The following is a 23,972-nucleotide window of genomic DNA, read 5'->3' on the forward strand; positions in this document are numbered from 1 at the left end:
AGAGAAGGAGGGAGAGGGAGGGAGAGAGAGGGAGAGAAAGGGAGAGAGAGATAGGGGAGAGAGGGGGGAGAGAGGAAGGAAGGTAGGAAGGAAGGAAGGAAGAAGGGAGGGAGGAAGAGAGGAAGGGAGGAAGGGAGGGAGGGAGGGAAAAATAAAGAGAAAGAAAAAGAAAAAGAGCAAGCAAGCCAGGCACTGGTGGCTCACACCTGTAATCCTAGCTCCTCAGGAGGCTGAGATCTGAGTATTGAGGTTTGAAGCCAGCCCAGGCAAGAGACTCTGATCTCCAATTCACCACCAGAAAACTAGTAGTGGAGCTGTGGCTCAAAGTGGGAGAGTGCTAAGAAAAGACGTGAGGCAAAAAAATAAAACAAAACAAAACAAAAAAGGTAAGAAAAGGATAGGGAAGGGAAGAGAAGAAAAGAAAAAAAAATCAATGAGAATTATCAAGATAACTATGAACAAATTCAAATCAATACTAGCAAATGCCACTTCACATTCTTGCCTCTGATCTGGCCAAATTTATGTAAAGAAACACCAAACATGCTTGCACATGTGCAATGTACAAAAACAGCAAACCAACCAGAGCAGGCGGGCCTCCATGCTCCCCAGGGGCTAGTGTACCTGCTGAGAGTTTTACTAAGCCCCACTACCCAAGTCCATTAACTAAATGAATTCAAAGGAAAAAAAAAAAAAGAAACCTGCAGCAGAGTTACCGGGCTCCTGACACACTCCCAACACATAATATGTAATAGTTTGCAATTAACTGATTGCTTCTGCAATGAGAAAAGCAAGAGGATATTTATTCCCCACGGGTCTTTCTGTGCACACCCATTGCAAACACGCCTCAGTGTCTCTGCCACACGAGTCTTCATTAGTGATAATATCATTTGCTTTCAGCATCTATAATTTAAACGCGAAAAACGAGGAAGGGAAAAGCAAACCAAGGGGCAAGACCATCCAAGCCAAAGGGAAGAAATTCCTGCAAAGATGGACTGCCTTTTGTCACCAATGAACTCTCCCAAACACTCTGCAGCAAGTCTAAGCCCTGTAAAGAACAGAGTGCTTTATTTAAAATTATAAATAACTGCCCAGTGCCAGCGGCTCATGCTGGTAATCCTAGCTACTCAGGAGGCTGAATTCTGAATATTGTGGTTCAAAGCCAGCCTGGGCAGGAAAAGTCCAGGAGACTCTTATCTCCAATAAACTACCCAGAAAAAGCCAGAAATACCATTGTGGCTCAAGTGGTAGAACACTAGTCTTGAGCCAAAGAAGCTCAGGGACAGCACTCAAGCCCAGAGTTCAAGCCCCAGAAGAAAAAAAAAATGGAGAAGCAGAAGTGGAAAAAAGAGAGATGCAGGTAATACCAATTCTGGTGTTTTTTTCTCCCCCTCTAGCAATACATTAATATTGTCAAATTTGTAAAAAGCAAACATAAACACCACCAATGTAAAAGGAAAGCTGCAGCCAGGGACAGTGGCTAAAGCCTATAATTGACAATCCTAGCTTTTTGGGAGGCAAAGATCAGGGATTAATGTTCATGGCTAGCATAGGCATAAAAGCATCTGAGCTGGATGTTGGTAGCTCACACCCGTAATCCTATCTAGCCAGGAGGCTGTGGTTCAAAGCTAGCCTAGGCAGGAAAGTCTGTGAGATTCTTATTTCCAATTAACCAGCAAAAAGCCAGAAGTAGAGGTGTGGCTCAAGTGGTAGAGTACTAGCCTTGAGCACAAAAGCTCAGGCCCTGAATTCAAGCCCCAGGATCAGCACACCACAAACACTTACACACTTACACACACACACACACTCTCTCTCTCTCTCACACACACACACAAAATACCTGACTCAACCAAAGGCTGGGTGACACACCCAGCTGTGAGGGGAAACACAATACTGAACCACAGTGGTTCTCACCTAAGATCTCCAATGACACTGAAAAGCACAAGGAGAAGGATCAGGGATTCTGCCCTGAAAATAACTCATGGCTCAAATGGTAAAATGCCTGCCTAGCAAGTTGTAAGGTCCTTGGTTGAATCTCAAGGACAGACAGACAGACAGACATACAAATGGAAGGAAGGAAGGAAGGAAGGAATTCCTTGATACTCCTCCCATCAAACAGAAGGCTCTGGAGTCTGAGCAAACATTATATCTGGTGTGAAAAGGTTATATAACTTTCCAGGCTAGGTCATAAAAGGCCATAATGCTGACGATTATTTGTCTGATGTGCTTATTGTGAGGTAATTGAATGTGGAGTCGGAGGTGACCTTTGGAGGAAAGTAATATGTAAATTCAATTCTGAAAAAAAGAAAAGCCTAATACCCACGACACAGTGGGCAAGTCTCATCCAGTCAGTCAAAGGTCTGAGTGGAACAGAAAGACCCCGACCTTTCTGAGCAACAGAGAATTCTCCAGCACACCCCCTCAGGGTGCACACGTGCTTGGCAGACACTGTGCTACCTGAGTCACCTCCCCAACCCCTTTTTACTTTCACTCTTTTTGTTTCTAAGCCAGGTTCTTTACTACTTGAACCACACCGCCAGCCCCTCGATTTTCAAATAGGGTCTCACGGTTATCCCTGAACTGACCTGGACTGCAATCCTCCTATTTATATCCATCCTTGACTTACTGAGATGACAGGCAGGCACAACCACATTCAGCTATTGGTTGAAATGAAGGGCTTGAGAACTTTTTTACCTGAGCTGGCCTCAAACCACTATCCTTGACGCTCCTGCCTCCCATGCAGCTAAAATTGCAGATGTGGGCCATTGCACTGGGCTTTAGTTTTTTTTTTTTTTAACCTGTGTTGTAGGCTCTTCTGGTCTCCATCTGCAGGTATATATTGCCCTCCCCCCACCCTCTCCCCCCATCTCATTTCTCTTGAAAACCAGGTCTAATACCTGGTATGTATGAGGGGGGGGGGGCTGGCATCTCCAACTAGTTAGGTCAACAGAAATCATAATGAAAACAAAGGAGGCAATCATGGTTGCCTGTCCATTACTCAGCCCTCTGGCTGCCCTATTAAGACACAGACCTGTGGGGGGGGGGGGGGGTGCGGGGGTGGATGTTCTTACACTCTCCAAGCAGAGTAGCCCATGCAGCAGCTAGGAACCATTGGGTGGCTTCAGCCAGCACAACAGGCAGAAATCACTGAACCCCAGAATTGATACCTATTTTTAAGCCTCTAACTTTGGGAGGGGGGTGAGTAACTTGTTATCATAATTAGCAGAAGACCCTCCAACTGGAAATTTGCAGTTATCACAATTAAACAGGTATGGGTGAGTTGTTTCAAGGGGAAGGTGGGTGTGAGATTTTAATGTTTGTATTTAACCATACCGAAAATTTTAGCAAGGAAGAGGAAATAGCCAACATGCCACAGGGCTTTGATCTGCGAGGATCTCAAGCGCTGGAGTTGCTTTTAACTCTTACAATAAACTCTGTGCAGGAAGGGCTTTATTATTCCTCGGTTTATTTGGGGCAAGGGAAGGAGCTGGTCAGTCATGGGCTTGAACTTGGGGCCTAGATGTGGTCCCTGAGCTCTTCTGATCAAAGCTAGTGCTCTACCACTTGAGCCACCACTCCACTTCCAGGTTTTCTGGTGATTCTTTACAGACAAGAATCTCACAGGGACTTTCAAGCCCAGGCTGGCTTTGAACCATGATCCTCAGATCTCAGCCTCCTGAGTGGCTAGGATTACAGGCGTGAGCCACAGGCACCCAGCTCTTTGTTTTTGTTTTTAGACAAGTGTCTCACTGTGTCATCAGGCTGACCTTCCACTTGAATCCAGCTTCAGCATCCTGAGTAGCTGAGATTACAGGCATGCATCTCCATACGAGGCTAACAATCCTGTTTCATAGATGGGAAACTGAGGCAGAGAGGTTTGGTAAGCTGCCAAGAATCACACAAGAAGCTGCAGATCCTAGGTTCTAATCAGCTAGCCTGAGTCCAGAGCTATATTTACACAATGCTCACCAGGCTGACTTGGCAGTCATCCCCCAATGGATAAAGGATACGATCTCAAATTACCATTCACCTGGGTCTCCAAGCATGTGACCAGGCAGGCTATTAAGTGTCAAGCATTTCCAACTGCCTTGCTTTTCCTAAAGCTATTGCCTACAGGTGATAGTGCTTGGTACACTCCACCCATGCACATTTCCAAAAACCCAGTCCCGCTAAATGTCACCCAGATCTCTCTACTTGGCATTAATTTCTCCAAGGCCAGAATGAGTCATTTAGATGGCTACCCACCTGGTGGTATTATCTTGAGGGGTTGGGGGAGAGTCTGAGATCAGGACTTGAACTGAACACCTGTTGCTTTTGCTCATTGGCTAGCTCTCTACCAACTAAGCCACGCCTCCAACCCCACTTATTATCTTCCTATTTGCTCCCTGCTAAGATCTCTCAGGGTCTACTCTTGGAAAACCCCCACCAGAGCGAGCCTTGCATGTCACTACAGCTAACGGACACTGGCTTATTCTAAATGAAGGCTCATGCAGCAGCCTTGCTGTTAGGGACATTTTCATTGAATTTCACCTACCAGGAAGGAGGAGGAGGAGGTGAAGAGCCACAGCCAGGCTAAGCAGCAGCTCTCTGCCTCCTAACCCCTGCCAAGTGTTTGCAATCAGACCTGTAATGCCAACTTGCAGAGGCAAAGCAGCTTTCCAACACTGCAAGAGCTTCTCCTGCTTTTAAACTAGTTACTAGCTTCCAGAAGGAGAAAGCAAGGGAGTCATCATTCCCACTGTCCAGAGGCCAAATGGGACTCCACCAGGCATTGCTCATCTCTCCCCTGAGAAAGATGCTCCCCAGCCAATTTCTAAAGACTCCCCAAAGCTCAACCCAAGTTCATACTTTTCTGAGAAGCTACTTTGTATGTATGTGTGTATGTGTGTGTGTGTGTGCGCGTGCGCGTGCGCGTGCACCAGTCCTGGGCCCAGAACTCAGGGCCTGGACAGAGTCCTTAAGTTTTTTTTTCACTTAAGGCTAGCACTCTACCACTTGAGCCCCAATTCTGTTTCTGGCATTTTGGTGATCATCAGATCATGAGATCATCAGATCTCAGCTTCCTGAGTAGCTAGAAGGCCCTTGAACATCCACACAGAAAGAACAAAGAAACAAAAAACACTTACGATGCAGAACTCAAGTACAATCTTTACTGAATAAGCTAAACTCTTTTCTTTTGTCGAGAAAAATTTTGCCTCAGTGGTATTTTAAATTTTATACATAATTTCTGAACAGCAACAATAAAAACTTAATCGTATGATCCTTCTTTTATTCCCTAAAGCTCTGAGCTTAGTAACTTTGTCAAGAGTATTATAAGAAAAACTTCAGGGCTGGGAAGGTGGCTCAGTGGTAGAGCGCTTGCCTTGCATGCCTGAGGCCCTGGGTTCGATTCCTCAGCACCACATAAGCAAAAGGAAAAAAGCCGGAAGTGGCGTTGTGGCTTAAGTGGTAGAGCGCTAGCCTTGAGCTGAAGAACTGAGGGATAGCGCCCAGGCCCAGAGTTCAGGCCCCACGACCGGACCCAAAAAAAAAAAAGAAAAAGAAAAACTTCATGGCATTGTTTTAAAAAAGGAGGGAGGATCAGGAAGGGGGCTAGTCACCAGAAAGATAAAAGTAAAACTTTAAGAAAGCAAAACCAAAGTTTAGTTGAGTTTTCTGAGTGACAAATACAGTGATGTGCTAGGAGGACTATGTGATCTGATTCCACAAGAAGACACAGAAGTGCCACATTCAGGACTCTCCCAGATCTCTAAGTCTTTTGGCTATTCCTAATCTGTGTCCTTTATAATAAAACTATAATGGTAAATAAATGGCTTGCCTAAACTCCATGAGTAGCCCTAGTAAATTATGGAACCCAAGTAGATTGTGGTATCTCCTAGAGCTTATGTTTGGTGTCTGTAGTGAAAGTAATCTTGTTGAAAACCATACCCTTAACTTGTGAGGTCTGAAGTAACATTGGGTAGTTAGAAACTACCTCTCCCTCAGTTAACCCATAGCTTTGTCACATTTTCCTCATCTATAAATGGAGATAACCACAGCATTTATACTTCTTAATACTTCCTGTATATTTCTTAATATACATAAAACTCCTATAATAGTCCCTACCATATATTAAATACAAAGAGGCTCAGAGACAGTGCCCAGGCCCTGCATTCAAGCCTACAATTGACAAAAAAGAAAAGAAAACAAATTGGTCTAGAAATCAGAGAAGTCAAGTTTATTATTACATATATATATATGTCAAAGTTTATTTGAATTACTATTGTTTTTATTATTAAAATCCATGATGATTAATGTAGAGATTAGCAGACTATTCAGCAAAGATCTAAATAACACCGAGGAAAAAACACTGGTTTCCAACATGTCAGAAAATGCTAACAACACTAATCACACAGACATGAGCCCGCTATTGTTTCAAACACAAGTGACCACTACTGATGTCTATATCAGCTTGCTAAATTCAGGCCAGCCACTTTGAGCCAGTGCCAGAATATATTACATTTTTTTGGTAATTCTGGAAATTGTCACTCTAGAGAGATGAAGAGCCATTCTCTGAATAGTACAACAAGTTACTGGTAAGAACAGAACACAAGAAAACGCTTACTTTTAGTCTGTCAGATCACTGAATATAATACATGGTGAGCCAATCCTAGCAATACAAATGTATTACTTCTCCTATTTTATCTGTGAACTACATTAATTACTATGTATTAAAATGTTTTTCTCTGCTAATGGGTAATGAGGATATTCACTTCCAAAAACTCTATTGCTAGGCGCTGGTGGCTCATGCCTGTAATCCTAGCTACTGGGGAGGCTGAGATCTGAGGATCACTGTTCAAAGCCAGCCCGGGCAGGAGAGACCATGAGATACTTATCTTCCAATTAACCACTAGAAAACCAGAAGTGGCACTGTGGCTCAAGTAATAGAGAGCTTGCCTTGAATTGAAGAGCTGAGGGATAACATAACGCCCAGGCCCAGAGTTCAAGCCTCATGACCAACCAAAAAAAAAAAAAACCCAAAAACTCTATTATATCCTACTTTCCTGTAATATACTGGAAGTATCCCAAATAGTTACTAAGTCTAGAAATAAAGTTCAGAAGATTGTCTGGAGTTGTTTCTAGTACTATGATTCAATCCCTCTATTTCTGCCTTCTCTTGGTAATTTCTCCTGCCAGTTGTTTTGCTGTGAGTTTCAGAAAAGGCCAGGAATGTTCTCCTTGCATTTTGCATTATATACTCCTACTTAGAAAAGAAAGCCAAAATTAAATGATACTGATGAAAGATTTTCATGTCAATGCTGATATAATTCCAAAGTGCATGTCACTGCTTCATCTTTCATCAGTAGCTTGAGATGCTCAGCAGCTATTAAAACAAAAACAAAAAACAAAACAAAAGCAAAAAAACAAAAAACAAGACCACCACAAGGAACTAGACTTCTGAAGATTTCCAAGAAGCTTTCTCCTCTAGCTTCCTCCTAAGTTCTCCTCCATTGATAAAATAGCTAACTAGAAGTACCACCCTGTCCATCCCAGAACCAAATTAAACTACAAGTTTAATCTGCTGCAAATCTAATGCTCTCTGCCCACATTATACACAATCTCTACTAGATCTAAAATTCTAGAATTGTAGATATTTTAAATAAGATAAGAATTTAAATAAAAATAGAAACTGCCTCATTCCTACAAAAAATAATATTCTCTATCATCAGAGAAGTTCTTTGAACAAAGACAACCCAAGGCTCCTTCCTGTAATCCTAGCTACTCCTGAGGCTGAGATAGGAAGATCAAGGTTTGAAACCTACCCAGGCAGAAAAGTCCCTAAGAGACTCTTATCTCCAATTAACTACTCAAAAACTGGAAGTGGTGCTATAGCTCAAGTGGTAGAGCTCTAGCCTTGAGCACAAAGAGGCTCAGGGACAGTGCCCAGGCCCTGTGTTCAAGCCCCACAACTGACAAAAAGAAAAGAAAAGAATAAGGACACAGGTTGACCTACAGCAACAATGAGATGTACAATACGCTATGCTGTACACAGTTGTGTAGTTGTGGAGATGGGAGGGAAGGGATGGTAGGGGAAAAACAAAGGAAGAGGCAACAATGCTTGATAAGAAATGTACTCATTACCTTGCTCATGTAACTGTAACCCCTCCTCTGTACCGTATTTTCACAATAAAAAACTTATTTAAAAAAATAATAAAAAAATAAAAAAGGAGGGAGGGCAACAAAAGTTCATTTTATGCTTTTATAATTATAAAGGAGATCTGAAGGTCATCCTTATGATTATTTTCAGAAATGCAATTTAGGTTGCTGTTGGCAACCTGAAGACATATTAAACAAGTTACACTAGACTCAAAGATAACTCAGGTTTGCAGGCAACAGTGTAACAATAAATATCTAGGTCCATTTAAAAAAAAAAAAAAGGAGAAGCCCTAGACTATGTGATATTCAAATAAGAGTGAAGCGTGTTTATGCACAAAGATTATTTCCACAGCAATAGAGAGAAACTAATTCCAAAAATAACATTTTTCCAATGACCATTTCATTACTGTCACATGAAAAGCCCACAAGGGTTCTGCAGTGGAGACTGAAGCCACATTAAGATACAGTGTTCAGAGACAACAGCAACTCGAGACTTGTGAGTTCCATGAACAGCACAGAATCATGACTGCAGACCTGCCTTGGCAGTTTTAGAAGGCCAGGATAGAACTCAGCACTCTGTAATAGAAAGGATGACCTAAAAAGCCTGGCTTTTTTCTTTTGTGAGTAGTGGGGCTTGAACTCCAGAACTAAGCACTGTTGCTGAGCTCTTTGGTTGAGGCTGTCAGTGCTCTACCACTTTGAGCCACAGCGCCACTTCGAGTTTTTTGAGTGGTTACTTGGAGATAAGAGTCTCACGGGGACCTTTCTGCAGGAGCTGGCTTTGCACTGTGATCCCCAGATCTCAGCCTCCTGAGTAACTAGGATTACAGGCATGAGCCGCCTGCACCCAGCAGGAAACCTACTTTTACATCATCTTCTAACCTAAATATCAGAATGCAACATCCACTCCTAAGTAGATGGCAAATACAACAGTGGACATATATTTGTGCATGCATACTCAAAGTCCTATTTGCTACAGACAAAATTTGCAAACTATTCGCATGTTTTTTAACCCTAGAATGGATAGACTTTGGTATAATCACGTAATGGAATGATACATGGTCATGAAAATGACTGAACTGTAGCCACAATCAGCCAAAATAAGAGTCATAAACATGCCTTAAAGAAACCAGATACATGGGGCTGGGAACGTGGCTCAGTGGTAGAGCGCTTGCCTTGCATGCATGAGGCCCTGGGTTCGATTCCTCAGTACCACATAAGCAAAAATAAGAAAAAAGAAAAGCCGGAATTGGCACTGTGGCTCAAGTGGTTGAGTACTAGCCTTGAGCTGAAGAGCTGAAGGATAGTGTCCAGGACCCACGACCAGACCCCCCCCCCAAAAAAAAGAAACCAGATACAAAATTATATAACATGTGACTCCAGGTAGATACAGTATGAAAACATGTGAAACTTATCTCTGGCTGGCAAAGGGGTTATGAGCAGATGGCAGTGATTACAAAGCAAGTTAAGGGGGTTTTCTGCAATGCTGAATGTTTCTTGATCTGTATACAGGTTTAGGTTTACTTTGTGACAAATTGTCATGTTGTGTACTCATACATTTGGTAGATTTCAAGTTTTGAGATGTACTTAAAAAAAGGAGGTGACAGCAACCAAGTTGCCTATGCAACAGGCATAAAATTTCCTGTAATGCTTGAAACCACTTCAACAGCTTTAAATGAATGGGGGTGCATGAGAAATGCGGTAATGGATGTGTAATTTGGAAAGCCTCAATTCTGCTCACTAAAACTGATTTTAAAACCATAGACCAATAACCCAACAAAAGCCAGGCCAACTGTCTTCCCTTGTAACTGCTTTTAAATCTGTTCTTACAGTTAGCAAACAGCCTAAGTCCCACAAGCATTCATCCTCCCCAATTCCTTGTATTCCCTCCACCCAAACCTTTCCCTCCTCTACCTCCCAGGTGAGTAAGTTAAGGAATGAGCATCATCAAAACCTGGGACTATCTGTGAACAGATGCTGATACTCATTAAATGAACCTGGCCTGAAATGTGTCAATACTTCTTTAAAAACACAAACAAACAAACTACTTTTAAGGGCAGATGGTTGAAGTTTGTCTAATTATGCTGGAAGCCATGGGATCATGCCAAAGGAGAGAGGAGAAAAGCCCACCTGTTTACAGATGCATTTCCCCCCCCCCCACCACCACCCAGCCCCTGGGGAATAAAATGCAGTTCTAATTTTGTGTGTGTCATTGTTATGGTGGGGTATCTTGTGTTGTTTTTGTGGTGTTTGGACTTGAACTCCAGGCCTTGAAGCTTGCTCAGCTGGTGTTCCATGATTTAAGCCTTTCTGCTGAAGCCCCTTTTTGTGTTAGCTATTTTGAGCTAGGGTCTCACTTTATGAAGGAACTACAACCTGTTCTGCACTTTTCCCATTGTTGCTAGGATGACAGGTGCAATGTATCTAGCCCAGTGTCTGGTAGAGGAAAGATCTCTGGAATTCCTTCCCCCAACTGCTGAGCTTCCTATCCCCCTTTTCCTCAGCCTCTCAAGTAATTCCAATTTGTGTTATCTTTAAGGGAGAAATTATCCTGCCGCGGGGAGCTTCTAATCCACCTTTGGACTTTTTCATCTCCCCCACAGAACTGGATTCACCATCTTTCTCCAAACCATAAACAGTAAAAAGACCAAAAGTAATCATCTCTACTCCTTCGGTCTCTCTCCCAAGTAGCTACTTTAAAATCAGGGAAGCAGAAAGGGGGAATGGATTCGTGAAGGTGGTGAGGTTGCTTTCTTTGGGGTGGAGGGGAGTAATCAAAGTATGATGAATTAGATGTGATGATTCTCTAACTTTGGACTGAATCGTGCACTTTAAGAGGGCAGTCTGTATGTTTATTATTACATCTCCAATTTTTAAATAAAACGGCGACGTGTCCAACACTTTAGCTGAGACTTGCATGTAAGCAGAGACAAGGAGATTAAACAAACGAGGGCCATCTAAAAGTCAAATTGCATGAACTTATCAAACTAAAAATAAGCAAGGAAGAAGTCCTGATTTCCACTCAGCTCAAAAAAATGGGGTGGGGGGTGGGGAAGGAGGATGAAGTTGGGGCCAGGGATGATTAACTTTCTGGCTCGTCTTTGAGAATCTGGGTCCTACAGGATAATTCATTAATGAATACGATTCTGGGTGGGCACGATGTGCAGAAGGCCAGTGATGCGGGGAAGGGGGCGGGGGGGGGGCACGCCATTCACGGTGGCTAGCGTTCACAAGACCAAAGCTTCCACCGGTTCAGCTCAGCTCTTCCTAACCGGCAGGATCCACCAGGAGAAAGTTGCCTCGGAAAGTTCCTGGGGAAACCAGGGGAGGGGGAGGGGGCAGCAAGCCAATCAGTCAAGCGGGCGGGCGGCCGGGAGGGAGCGCAGAGCTCCCCGCCTTGTCTGCCCAAGTGACCAGAACTGGGGCCGTCCAGGGATCCAGTCCGCACAAGGACGCCCAAACCCAGCCAGGTGTCGGGGAGGGGGGGGTCCCCAAAGACCCCGAGCGCCGCCAGCGGCCACGCCCCTCCCCCACCGCCGGCCCGGGCCACCCGGGCCGGAGCCATCTCGTAGTCGCGGCTCCCGGAGACCCGGCCGGGGCCGGCCACCTGCCGCTCCAGGACGGCGGCTAGAGTCATCCCGAGCCACCGCCGCGGCCCCCTCGCGGAGCCGACCACCGACCTCCACCGAGAGAGGTCCCCGGAAAGGGTGCTGCGCCCCAGCCCGGCTCCGGGGCCCCGGGGGTGCGGCGATCGCGCCGGTGCGGGGTCAGGAGGCGCCCGCGCCCTCCCGCGCGCTGCCCGGAGTCTGGGCACTGCGCTTGCTCCGAGACAGACCCGCTCCCCGCATCGCCAAACGAGGGGGCTGCCACCCCGGCGAGGCCACGTCTGGGGCCCCCTCTCTGACCGCGGGGTGACCCCGTCCCGCGGGAGGGAGCCCCCGGGACGGCCCGGGGCCACCGTCCCGGAGCGCCCCCGCCCCCCGTGCGCGCCAAGTTTGCCGGCTGGCTGCGGGGGCCGGCGCGGGGCCAGGGTGAGAGCTTGCGCGCCCCGGGCCTCACCTGCCAAGGAAAGGGGTGCAGCGCAGCCCCAGGCGTCACTCACCTCCAGCCGCTGATCCCAACCTGCCGCGCGGGGCTGGAAGCTCCCAGGCTCCTCGGCCGCGGCTCCCCGATCCGGAGGGGGCGGGGCGAGCCGGGGGCGGAGCCACACCAAGGGGCGGGGCCACCTGGAGGGGCGGAGAGACCTCGGGAGCTAACCATATGGAGGGGCGGGGCCACCAGGAGGGGCGGGGCCACCAGGAGGGGCGTGGTCACATGGAGCGGAGCCTTGGAGGGGCGGGGCCGTATTGAGGGGGCGGAGCCTGCCGCCCGGGGCAGCGCCGGAATTAAACCCCTGAATCTCGTGGCTGCCCGGGACTTACCCAGCAGCCTCGGCGAAGGATGGAGAAGCAGCCAGGGGAGACCCCGAGTGGGAGACGACCGTAGCTGCTCCCGGATCGCAGCTGAGCGAGCGGGAAGCGTGGATCGGACCTGGAGAAAGTCTGGTCTTTGTACTGGCAAAGCAGACGGGCGGGCGAGCCTGCCTCAGTGCGCCTGCGCGGTGCCTGGCACTTTTGCACACCTCTCGGTGCTCGGCGCCTTGGGCCACCCCCCCCCCGGCTTGCACGTACTCGCTACCCAACCCCGTACCCCTCCCGAGAGTGAAACCCATCCCCAACGTTTGGGTTATCATCTCACACCGGGAAGGGAGCTGGGCGCACGCGGTGGCACAGCTAACACGCCCAAGACCGGCCCTGCCAGGCCCTCCGGGCTACTGAAGCTTCCTGCCTCCTGCGGGAGGGAGACCCCGAGCCGCTGTCTGCAGGACCAGCATCGGGGCGTCCCCAAGCCCCCCGACTCCGGGGACACCCAGCCGTCCGTGGTTTGTTCCGTCCTGCTGGGCCACAGGTCCCGATCCTTCGCAGACAGAGTCCTGGTGCGCAGAGGGTGCACGTGTCCCAGGGACTCGCGCTGGAGAGTCTCGGATGCAACTGGGAAGTGGCTCCAGCTCCGAACGCTGGAGTCTGCCCTGCCGCCGTGGATCGAGAGGTGTAAAGACCGCAGGGCTGAGGTTTTGAAATTGGGATTGGCTTCGATCAACCAGGACTGGAGAGTTTATAAAATCCAGGACAGATATGCCAGAACTCCGATCATTGCTCCTCGTAGGGGGGCAGGGTTCTCAGAGCCCTCCCGCCCAGCCAAGTGCATCAGAGGATCACACACACACACACACACACACACACACACACACACACACACACACACACGCGCGCGTCTTTTTGTAAGTGTGGTTAAGGGAAGAACCACCACGAAGTCAGGAAGGGAAATGCTCACCCCTGGGGAGAAGGGGCTGTGAATCACTCCTCCTTTGCAATTCTCCGGGAAGCACACCTGCGAATTCCTGAAGCTGATGGACCCTGACTGCTAAGATAAGCAAAGGGCAGCCCAAAGTAAGTCTGGCGAGAAATCCCAGTCCTCAGCCAATTTGCAAACTCCCCTCTGGGCGTGGGTTTGGTCATCTGTATAAGAGGGCATTTGGATCCAGCAGCTGTTGTCTAAAATCCACGATTCTAGGGAAAGGGAAATTAATTCCCATTGTGAGACGTGGAGAATCAAACGGTCTGGAATTTTCCTGCACTAAAAAAAAAAAAATAGTGGCCGCCAAGCAAGTATTAGTGACTCAGTCCTGTAATGCTAGCTACTCAGGAGACGGAGGTCTGAAGATTGCAGGCTGAAGCCAGCCCTGGCAGGAACGTCCATGAGACTCTTACCTCCAGTTAGCCACCAAAAAGCTGGAAGTGGAACTGTGGCTCTACTGTGGCAGAGCACCAGCCTTGAGCACAAAAGCTTAGAGAGAGTGAAGACCCAGAACCTGCCCTCCCTCCTCCACACACAAAGTGTCCTTACGCCAGAATTTTCAGCCCTACATTTTTGTAGGGCTCAAAAGGAGGCAAGCCTATTTAAAATATATATTTTAAAAAACTAGCGAATTTAGAGTTCATGCTGGCTTTAAATTTTTAGATGTAGTCACTTTAAAAAAAAAACAGCTAAGAGACAAGCTGGGCACTGGTGGTTCACGCAGGAGGCTGAGATCTGAGGTTCACAGTTCAAAGCCAGCCCAGGCAGGAAAGCCCTCGAGACTCTGATCTCCAGTGAACCACCATGAAAACAGAAGTGGTGCTGTGGCTCCAGTGGTAGAGTGATCGCCTTGAGCTGAAAAGCTGAGGGACAGCACCCAGGCCCAGAGTTCAAGTCTCACGACCACCACTACCAACCAAAAAAAACAAACAACTAAGAGACAATTTACACACTATATCATTTAAAGTGCAAATTCAGTGATTATTTATATATATTCAAATATATATATATATATATATATATATTCAAAGCCATTAACACATCCCAGGGCCAGATCATCATCCCAGTAAGAAAACCTATACCCATTAGCAGTCAGAACCACTCTCCACCCCACCTCCTGACAACTACTCAACTATTCACATCCCGTCTCTATGGATTTGCCTGCTCTGTACATTTGATATAAATAGAAGTGTAACAATATGCAGCTTTTGTCCTGGCTTCTTTTACTTAGTCATAGAAACCAGCCCATATTGTATATTAGTACTTTGCACTCCTCTCTCCTCAATTATACCATTTATTGATGAAGTATACTGGTGGGCAGTGACAACAGCAACATTTTTCCCCCCTCTGGGCCTGGGCGCTGTCCCTCAGCTCTTCAGCTCAAGGCCAGCACTCTACCACTTGAGCCCCAGCGCCCACTTCCGGCTTTTTTTTCTGCTTATGTGGTGCTAAGGAATCGAACCCAAGACCTCATGCATGCAAGGCAAGCGCTCTACCACTGAGCCACCTTCCCAGCTAACAGCAACATTTTTAAAAAAATAGTTTACTAAGGGAAACACTTCTTTGAAGCAAAACATGCAAAATATCATCAAACATGTCAATATAGAAGCCCTTGTGTTTACATAAAGACATCTCCATAGTGAGATAAGTTCTCATCATATCAAGCAAGTTCTGTATGTATGTATGTATGTGTTAATACCTATATCTGAGAATGATGAACCACATTATCAGTCGGGTTACTAGGAACAGATTTCCCAAACTGAGTTTTATAAAAGAACTGATAATTTTGGTGACTAATTGAGCCAGTCCACTTGAACTTCTGGTCCTTATAAACACACTTTTTTTTTTTTAAGCACATATCCTTAGCTATAAAATGTAGCCAATAGTTTAGTTTCTAAGTATAAGGTGGTCTATTCCATACTATTTTTTCTCTAAGTAAAATTTCTTGTTGGTCCTGAGTATTTTGATATGATCCTATCTGATTTAGGGGGGAGACAGAGGTACTTGTGAAATTGACATTGAAGATGGGCTTCAGACATCTTGTTGAGACATTTGGCCATTTGTTGAGTCATTTGAGCAGATGGATCCCAGACATAGATTGAATATGGGACTTTGGGGATCCTAAAGTCATAAGCTGTGATCAACTGTTTTGTGAAGAATGAACTTGTTGCTAACAGTGGTCTAGGATTTTATGTATATCTGCCAATGTTGCTCCAACTCCATTTGGAAGCATTCTGTTGAAGTCTGCAGGAACTAGGTTGTTTTCTATTTCTCAATTTTTATTGACACAAGATGTCTGAACAGTCTACCAGTAAGTACGTTTTGGCTGTCTCACTTTCTATAGAGCTTTGAAGGAAGGTTGTTTTATAAGAGGGTAGAAGGTAGTTTGTTGTCTTGGCCTCTCTTGTTGCATAGTTGGGTATGATAGTCTTTTCCATTTCCCATAAACAGAATACCAGATGTTCAATTGGACCCCTTGGAACTATCCATTTTCACTTTTCCTATTTTGTAAGAGCTAAAATCAGAAAGTACAGTAGAACCTTAAACAACACAGGGTTTGCTCTGTCAGTCCACTTACATGCAGATTTTTTGAACTCAGGGCCTGGGTGCTGTCACTGAGCTTACTTGCTCAAGGCTAGCACTCTACTACAGTGCTACTTCTGGTTTCCCGGTGTTAATTGGAGATAAGAGTCTCAGGGACTTTCCTGGCCAGCTTTGAACTGTGATCCTCATATCTCAGGCTCTTGAGTAACTAAGAGCCACTGGTCCCAGGCTACATACAGATTAAAAAAAAAATAATATTTTGCTAGCTGGGCACCAGTGGCTCATGCCTGTAAGCCTAGTTAATCAGGAGATTGAGATCTGAGGATCATAGGTCAAAGCCAGCCTGGACAGGAAAATCCATGGTACTCCTATCTCCAATAATTTACCCCCCACCAAAAAAAAAAAAATAATCCATATTTGGATCTGTGATTCTAGTGGTAGAGCTCTAACCTTGAGCAAAAGAAGCTCAAGGACAACACCTAGGCCTTGAGTTCAAACCCTCGTGCTAAGAGTTCTCTTATTCATAATTAGAATCATTATATCATTGTGGCTGTTATAAAATATTTATAGAGCATTCAAAAGATGTATGATACTCTACACCAGGATCCTAAATGAAGGGATTAGGTATACAAGCAGGCCTGCTTTACTTGGAATATTATTTATTTATCAAATATTTTTGAGAGCCTACTCTCTGTATACACACACACACACAGAGTTTGGTCTAAATGGTATAGTGTAGTTATCATTAAAACAATCATGTAATTTTAGTAATTGCTTACACTTGCTTTTATGTACCACAAACACTGTACTATGAGCTTTTCCTGAATCAATTTACTTCTCCTAGGGGGTAGGTAGTCACGATTATTAGCACCAGTCTGAGGATGAAGATGATGGGGGTTCAGGGAGGCTTTGGCATCCGCGGGAAGCCGTGGTACTCAATGGCAGAGGCAGGATTCCAGTGGAGAGCACAGCCAGGTCTCTGCCCAGATCACTTTCACGGGGACAGGGTGTGCATTCGGTGGTGGTTGTTCTGGTTTTCTGTTTGTTTTTAATTATGTCAGGGCTCCCACATTGAACAGAGTCACTGTCCCTGCAGTCTCCTCTCTCTTGGCAAGGAAACCCCAACCCAGTGATCTGTTTTGATCAAGACCTCACAGCTCCATTCTCTGACCCAGTAGCTTCCAAACAATGGCGGCCTCTTTTGAGCCCAAAGCCTCTCCATCAAACAAACCTTTAGTTGAAGGTTCTCTGAGGGAAGCAGAATGATGGAGCAAACAAGTCTTCCATGGGACTTGGAATCATGGAGGGGAGCACAAGGCTGCCACATTCCTGTGAGGATGATTGCAGCTGAAACCTAATAAGGAATGCTAATGTCAATGCTACTTGTTACTGTGCAGAGTAACCACCCTCCCCCTCCACTCCACCCTCCCCACCCCCCCACCTCCCCTAGTCTCAAGGCAAGGACATATCTAGATCAACTGATTTATATAGCCATGGACCTGAAATGAAGTTATAGAATTAGTCATGTGTAATGCCCTTGGTGGTGTATTTCATGTAGCTTGCTTCAGCTGAATATACACATATATATATATATATGCATGTATTAAAAAAAATTTTTTTGAGGCCCTAGGGCTTGAACTCAAGGTCTGGGCACTGTCCCTGAGCTCTTTTGCTCAAGGCTAGTGCTCTACCACTTTGAGCCATAGTGCCACTTCCAGTTTTCAGATGATTAATGGGAAATAAGTATCATGGACTTTTCTGCCCAGATGGTTTTGACCCAAGAGCCTCAGAGCTCAACCTCCTGAGTCACTAGCATTACAGATGTGAGCCATCAGTGTCTGGCAGCTGAGAAAAAAAATATTATTTTGGTCAGTCATGGGGCTTGAAATCAGGGCCTGGGTTCTGCCCCTGATCTTTTTTAGCTCAAGGCTAGAGCTCTACCACTTTGACCCACAGCTTCACTTCTAGTTTTCTAGTGGCTAATTGGAAATGAAGGATCTCACAGACTTACCTGCCCTGGATGGCTTCAAACTGTGATCCACAGATCTCAGCCTCCTGAGTAGCTAGGATTACAGCCATGAGCCACCAGCGCCCCATGAGAATATTTATTAAGTGTGAATAATGGCATCCTTATCTACTGGTCCTCAGTACCTCATCTGGGCAAAGCTAAAGGTAGAGAACCAGAACCAATGAAGCTGAGAAAGCCAGAAGGAAGACAGATCTCGGCTCTTAGAATCTGGTTGCATAAGGCCTTTTTCATGAATGCTGCACTCAATGGAGGCCTGGTATGTATAACATAGTACTGAATTTCAACACAGAAGGGTTGTCATCTTTTTTTTTCCTTACAGATACACTGGGAGACTGACTAGCACAGGCTGAGGTGGGGAAGAGAATGGTGAAAGGGGAGGGAGCAGGAACTCACTGCTGGGGACAATGACTTCAGTTCAGAGTATCTGAGTGTGTTGACACTCAAAGACAAGGCAGTTATGCATAGGATTCCCCCAAGGTTTTATTGTCTACAGCCACTCAAGTATTACTCTAGGAAACACAGAGTCCCAGAGGACTATTATTATCTAAACAAATAAATTCACCCAGTGCCTTCCACTGGCTGCCTTAGGTCATCCAAAAGGTCATTCACTTATCTAATCTTGGCACATGTCCAATATTTGTTCATAGTCTGTGAGTATTACGAGGACATGCTCCTCTGAACTGTCTGGGTTTGATGTATCTAAAGGACTTAATCTTGTTAACTCTCAGTACATGGTTCTAACTCTAAACTCTGCTAATCTGCAGAGTTTAGGGTTTTCGGGGTCAGTCATGGGGCTTGAACTCAGGGCCTGGGCACTGTCCCTGAGCTTTTTTGCTCAAGGCTAGCACTCTACCACTGTGAACCTCAATGTCACGTCCTGTTTTCTGGTGGTTATTTGGAGATTAGGCTGGCTTTGAACCACAATTCTCAAGTCTCAGTCTCCTGAGTTGCTAAGTATACAGATATGAGCCACCGTTGCCCAACAGGTATTTTTGTTGTTGTTTTTGTTAATTCATTAAAAAAATTTATTGTGACAATTATTTTCAAGACCTGGAACTAATTCAAATGCCCTACCATAGGAAATGTGAGATGGGGTGTGTTGTAGAGCAATTGGGCAGCACAGTACACAACCCATACAAAGGCTAAGAATCTTGCACTTTGTGTTGATGAGCTTTCCATCATTGTGACAAAATACCTGAGAATATCAGCTTAAAGGAGGAACGATTTATTTTAGCTCATAGTTTCCAAAATTTCAGTCGATGATCACGTGGCCTTGAGGCAGGGGTGAGGCAGAGCATCATGGTGGGGAACGAAGTGGAATAAAGCTGGGGAACGTAGTGGAATAAAGCTGCTCACCTCACGGTGGCCGGTAAGCAGGGAGAGAGTAGTTTATCAGTGTCCCCTTCAAGAACACATCTTCCATTGGCCTACCTACTTCTTACAACTAGGCCCCACACCAACAGTTTCTATCACCTCCCTCTCCCGAGAGCTCTGTGAATTGGAGACCAAACTATCAAAACATGAGGCTAGGGGGGGCATTCAAGGTCCAATCTGAACATATTCCATTGGTATATATGAAATAATTATAATGGAAAAAAATCAGATAAAAAGTACAGTGTATATACTTATAACAATCATATAAAAATGAATGCTCAGTCAGGCACCAGTGAGTCACGCCTGTAATCCTACCTATTCAGGAGGCTGAGATCTGAGGATCACAGTTCAAAGCCAGCCCAGGCAGGAAAGTCTGTGAGGCTCTTATCTCCAATTAACTACTCAGAAAAAGCCCAAAGTAGGGCTGTGGCTCAAAATGGTAGAGCTCTAGCCTTGAGCATAAAAGCTCAGGAAGAGTAGCCGGACCCTGAGTTCAGGGGGAAAAAAGAAAAAGAAAAAAAGAATGCTTGAAACTACCAAGCATGGTAACAATGATCTTTAAATATTAAAAGTAAGAGTCAGGTGCTGGTGGCTCATACCTATAATCCCAGCTACTTGGTAGGCTAAGAGTGGGAGGAATGCAGTTTCAGGCCACAATCTTAGCAGAAAAATCTGTAAGACTTCATCTTAGCTAAGAGAAGCTGGACACAAAGGCTTGAACCTTTCATCCCAGCAAGGATGAAAAACCTAAAACAGGTGAATCATGATCCAGACATATCCCCTGGCAGGAAGCAAGAGCCTATTTCAAACATAATCAGCAAAAAAAGGAGGGGTGGTTCAGATATATAAAGTATGTGGCCCTGAGTTCAAACTCCAGTACCACCAAAATATAAATCAAAAGTTGGCCTGGGCATGTAGAGTTCCTGCCTACCAAGCACAAGGCCCTAAATTCAGACCCCAGGCGTGTCAAGAGCAGAAGAAAAAAAAAGTTATAGAACTAGATTTAGGTCCGGTACACTCTTCATATTCCAAAGTTAATTAGACATGCACATAATCTATTAGTGCAAAAACAAATGATCCCAGAACTTAGCAGCTCTGGAAAACACCTGTCATCTCACAGAATCCTCAGGGTTGAGAATCTTAACTGCTTAGCTAAAATGTTCCTGACTCAAGGTTTCTCATGAGACTGCGGTGGAAAAGTCAGTGGAAGCTTCTATCATCTGCCAGTTTGGGCAGGGCTGGTAGATCTACCTCCAGAAAAAGCTTGGACTCCCATAAATGTTAACAAAAGTCTCACCAAGTCTCTCCTCTGCATAGGAGCCTCTCCATGAGGCTGCTAAGGGCTCACAGCTGGCTTTCCAAGTGCCAAGAGAACCCAAGAGAGAAAATGGAAGCCAAGGGAATGGTAGCTGCAGTGTCTTTTATAACACTATCACCTCTGTCATATGCTATGGTCACACAGACCAACCGTGGCATAATGTGAGGAGACACTACAAGAAGGTGTGAACACTCAGAAACAGGGTCACTGGGGAGCAGCTTGGAGGCTGCTTACCAGGATTCAATATGGTTTTTGTACAAAGTCAGGCACTGGTGGCTCACGCCTGCAATCCTAGTTGCTTACGAGGCTAAAATCTGAGGATCACAGTTCAAAGCCTGTTCAAAATCCCTGCTGTCCCTGAGCTCTTCAGCTCAAGGCAAGTGTTCTACCACTTAAGCCACAGAGCCACTTCTGGTTTTCTGGTGGTTAATTGGAGACAAGAGTCTCACGGACTTTCCTGCCCAGGCTGGCTTTGAACCAAGATCCTCAGATCTCAGCCTCCTGAGTAGGTAGGATTACAGGTCTGAGTCACCAGTGTCTGGCTGTGAAACTTTTTATCTCCAATTAAGTATCAGAGAAGTTGGAAGTGGAACTGTGGTTCAAGTGGTCGAGTTCTAGCCTTGAGCAAAAAGAGTACAGGGACAATGCCCAGGCCTTGAGTTCAGGCCCCAGGACCAGCATACACAAAAAAAGTTTGAGTATATTTTCAAGCCTGCACTCCTAGCTACTTAAGAGCTGAGATCTGAGGTCAAAGCCAGCCTGAGCAGAAGTCTCTTCTCTCCAATTTACCCTAAAATGCCAGAGGTGAAGCTGTGGCTTAAGTGGTAGAGTGTTATCCTTGAGCAATAAAGCTCAGAGACACAAACACACAAAGTATGTTTTCACTACAAAATGTACATTATAAACATACCTCAAAATAGATTTTTCCACAGTGTCAAATCCTTCAAAGTATTATGCTTTTCAGCAAGTAGTTAGTACTTTCTATATGCCAAGTGCTATGGCCAGCATTTTTCATGAAACCCTCATGAATCTAAACAGGGACACCTGGCAGCTGTGTCATTTCACAGAGATGGATCTGGAAGCACAGAGAAGCCTTTATTGACAGTTAATGCCAATGACCACTATTCTGTCATTTCTCCCTCCTCAAATGCTGCCTTGACAGGGCCACTGTCCTATGCTATTAAAAACTGCCACCCAAGCCATTCACATATCATTATATATGTATTTTCCTTTTCTCTTCCCATAGCATTTATTATCAATATCCTAACTAATTCACTTAGCATGTCCGTATTTGTCTGTGTAAAAGAGATTTGGGGCTATGCTGTTCGCTGATGGTCCTAGTACTTACAAAAGTGCCCGACACATCATATATGTCACCAATCAAAATATGCAGAAGCCATGAAATAACCAAAAGGGGCTTAACATGTTAAATATTTTGCTCTCAGAGTTGCTCAGTTGAAAATTGGATTTATTTTCCAGTTATATCTCTTTAAATGTAATAAATTTATGTAAATATTTTGCCCAAGGGCTGGGAATGTGGCTTAGTGGTAGAGTGCTTGCCTGGCATGCATGAAGCCCTGGGTTCAATTCCTCAGTACCACATAAACAGGAAATGCTGGAAGTGGCGTCATGGCTCAAGTGGTCAAGTGCTAGTCTTGAACAAAAGAAGCCCAGGGACAGTACCCAGGCCCTGAGTTTCAAGCCCCAGGACTGGCAAAAAAAAAAAAAAAAAAAAAGAGAAAGATTTTGCCCAAAAAGGTAGTTGTGGAAAATTATCTTTTCATTTACTTGTACATTATATTCACTGCCATTTCTGTTTTTTTTTTTTTTTTAATTAGAGGAGATATACTAAATATATCAAGAAAATAACAAGAGAGAGAGAGAGGAAATGGGAAAGAATGCTTTGGAACAGATGACACTATGTGAAAGAAAATGTACTTATTTCCAGATGTATGTAAAGGTAAACCTGCTGAACATCACCTCCACAATAACAATAAAGTAAATTGGGGCGAGGGAGGAAAACAATAACAGATCTAGAAATAAAGAATGCCTTTAACCTAGAAGAGTGATAAAGCAGGTAAGGATCGAAGGATTCCTCTTGGTCCAGTAATGGCCCCTACATCTGTGCATAAAACTTGAGCAAATATTTATGTTTGACATTAGAAGAGTCAGTTAAGCAAGTGATGTTTCATAATGGACGAAATGAAACACTTCCTTCCTTTATTTATTCTGGATAATCTATTGACTTCTAAGGAGGTTTTACTTCTACAGACATAGAGGTATTGTTGGATGAAAGGTCAGCATTCATTCTAGCTTTGCCCAGATCTACCCAGAACTACGAACTATAATCTTGGTTATTTCTTTCCTTTTCTTTTTTTTGGTCTAGTGGTGGGGCCTGAACTCTGGGCCTGGGCGCTGTCCCTCAGCTCTTCAGCTCAAGGCTAGCACTCTACCACTTGAGCCACAGGGCCACTTCTAGCTTTTTTCTTTTTGCTTATGTGGTGCTAAGGAATCGAACCCAGGGCCTCAGGCATGCAAGGCAAGTGCTCTACCACTGAGCCACCTTCCCAGCCCCAATCTTGGTTATTTCAATATGCTAGTTAGCAGTAACTTGACCAAGGTCTCATTGACACCTAATTTTCCTCTCCAAGCTTACTGAGCCAAGCCAGGCACTGGTGGCTCACACCTGTAATCTTAGCTAATCAGGAGGCTGAGATTGAGGATCTCAGTTCAAAGCCAGCCTGGACAGGAAAGTGTAACTCTTCTCTCCAATTAACCACCAGAAAACCGGAAGTGGTGCTGTGGCTCAAAGTGATGGAGCATAGCCTTGAACAGAAGAGCTCAGGGACAGCACCTAGGCCCAGAGTTCAAGCCCCACAACCAACGAAAACAAAAATAAGCAAACAAAAAAGAATCACTGATCCCATACACTATAGTAAGAATACTTGAATGTTGTATGATGCTAAGCATCATGCCGGTATCGTCTCTAATATTCTCACCAACTCTATCTACTTGGTAGCTGGGTTAGTTATGGAGCCCAGAGAAGATGAGCAATTTTCCGTACATCACAAACCCAGGGTCAAGGTTCAAACCCAGATTATCTGTGTGATTCTTAAATCTGGGCCAGTGCCAGGTGCTGGTGGCTCATACCTGTAATCCTAGCTACTCAGGAGGCTG

The 23,972-nt window shown here is 45.1% G+C and overlaps 1 protein-coding gene across 2 annotated transcripts in view; it reads right to left on the reverse strand.

Annotated features, from left to right (window-relative positions):
* Kank1 (KN motif and ankyrin repeat domains 1) overlaps positions 1 to 12,290 on the reverse strand; it is a 183,280-nt gene extending 170,990 nt beyond the window's left edge. For both annotated transcript variants that reach the window (XM_042699354.1, XM_042699352.1), the window contains exon 1: positions 12,236 to 12,290. The gene's annotated coding sequence lies outside the window, so the exon portion shown is untranslated. The remainder of the gene's footprint in view (positions 1 to 12,235) is intronic.
* Between the last annotated feature and the right edge of the window lie 11,682 nt (positions 12,291 to 23,972).

This window comes from Dipodomys spectabilis, unplaced genomic scaffold, assembly GCF_019054845.1.
Source record: "Dipodomys spectabilis isolate Male_0828 unplaced genomic scaffold, ASM1905484v1 ptg000241l, whole genome shotgun sequence".
Lineage (NCBI taxonomy): Eukaryota > Metazoa > Chordata > Mammalia > Rodentia > Heteromyidae > Dipodomys > Dipodomys spectabilis.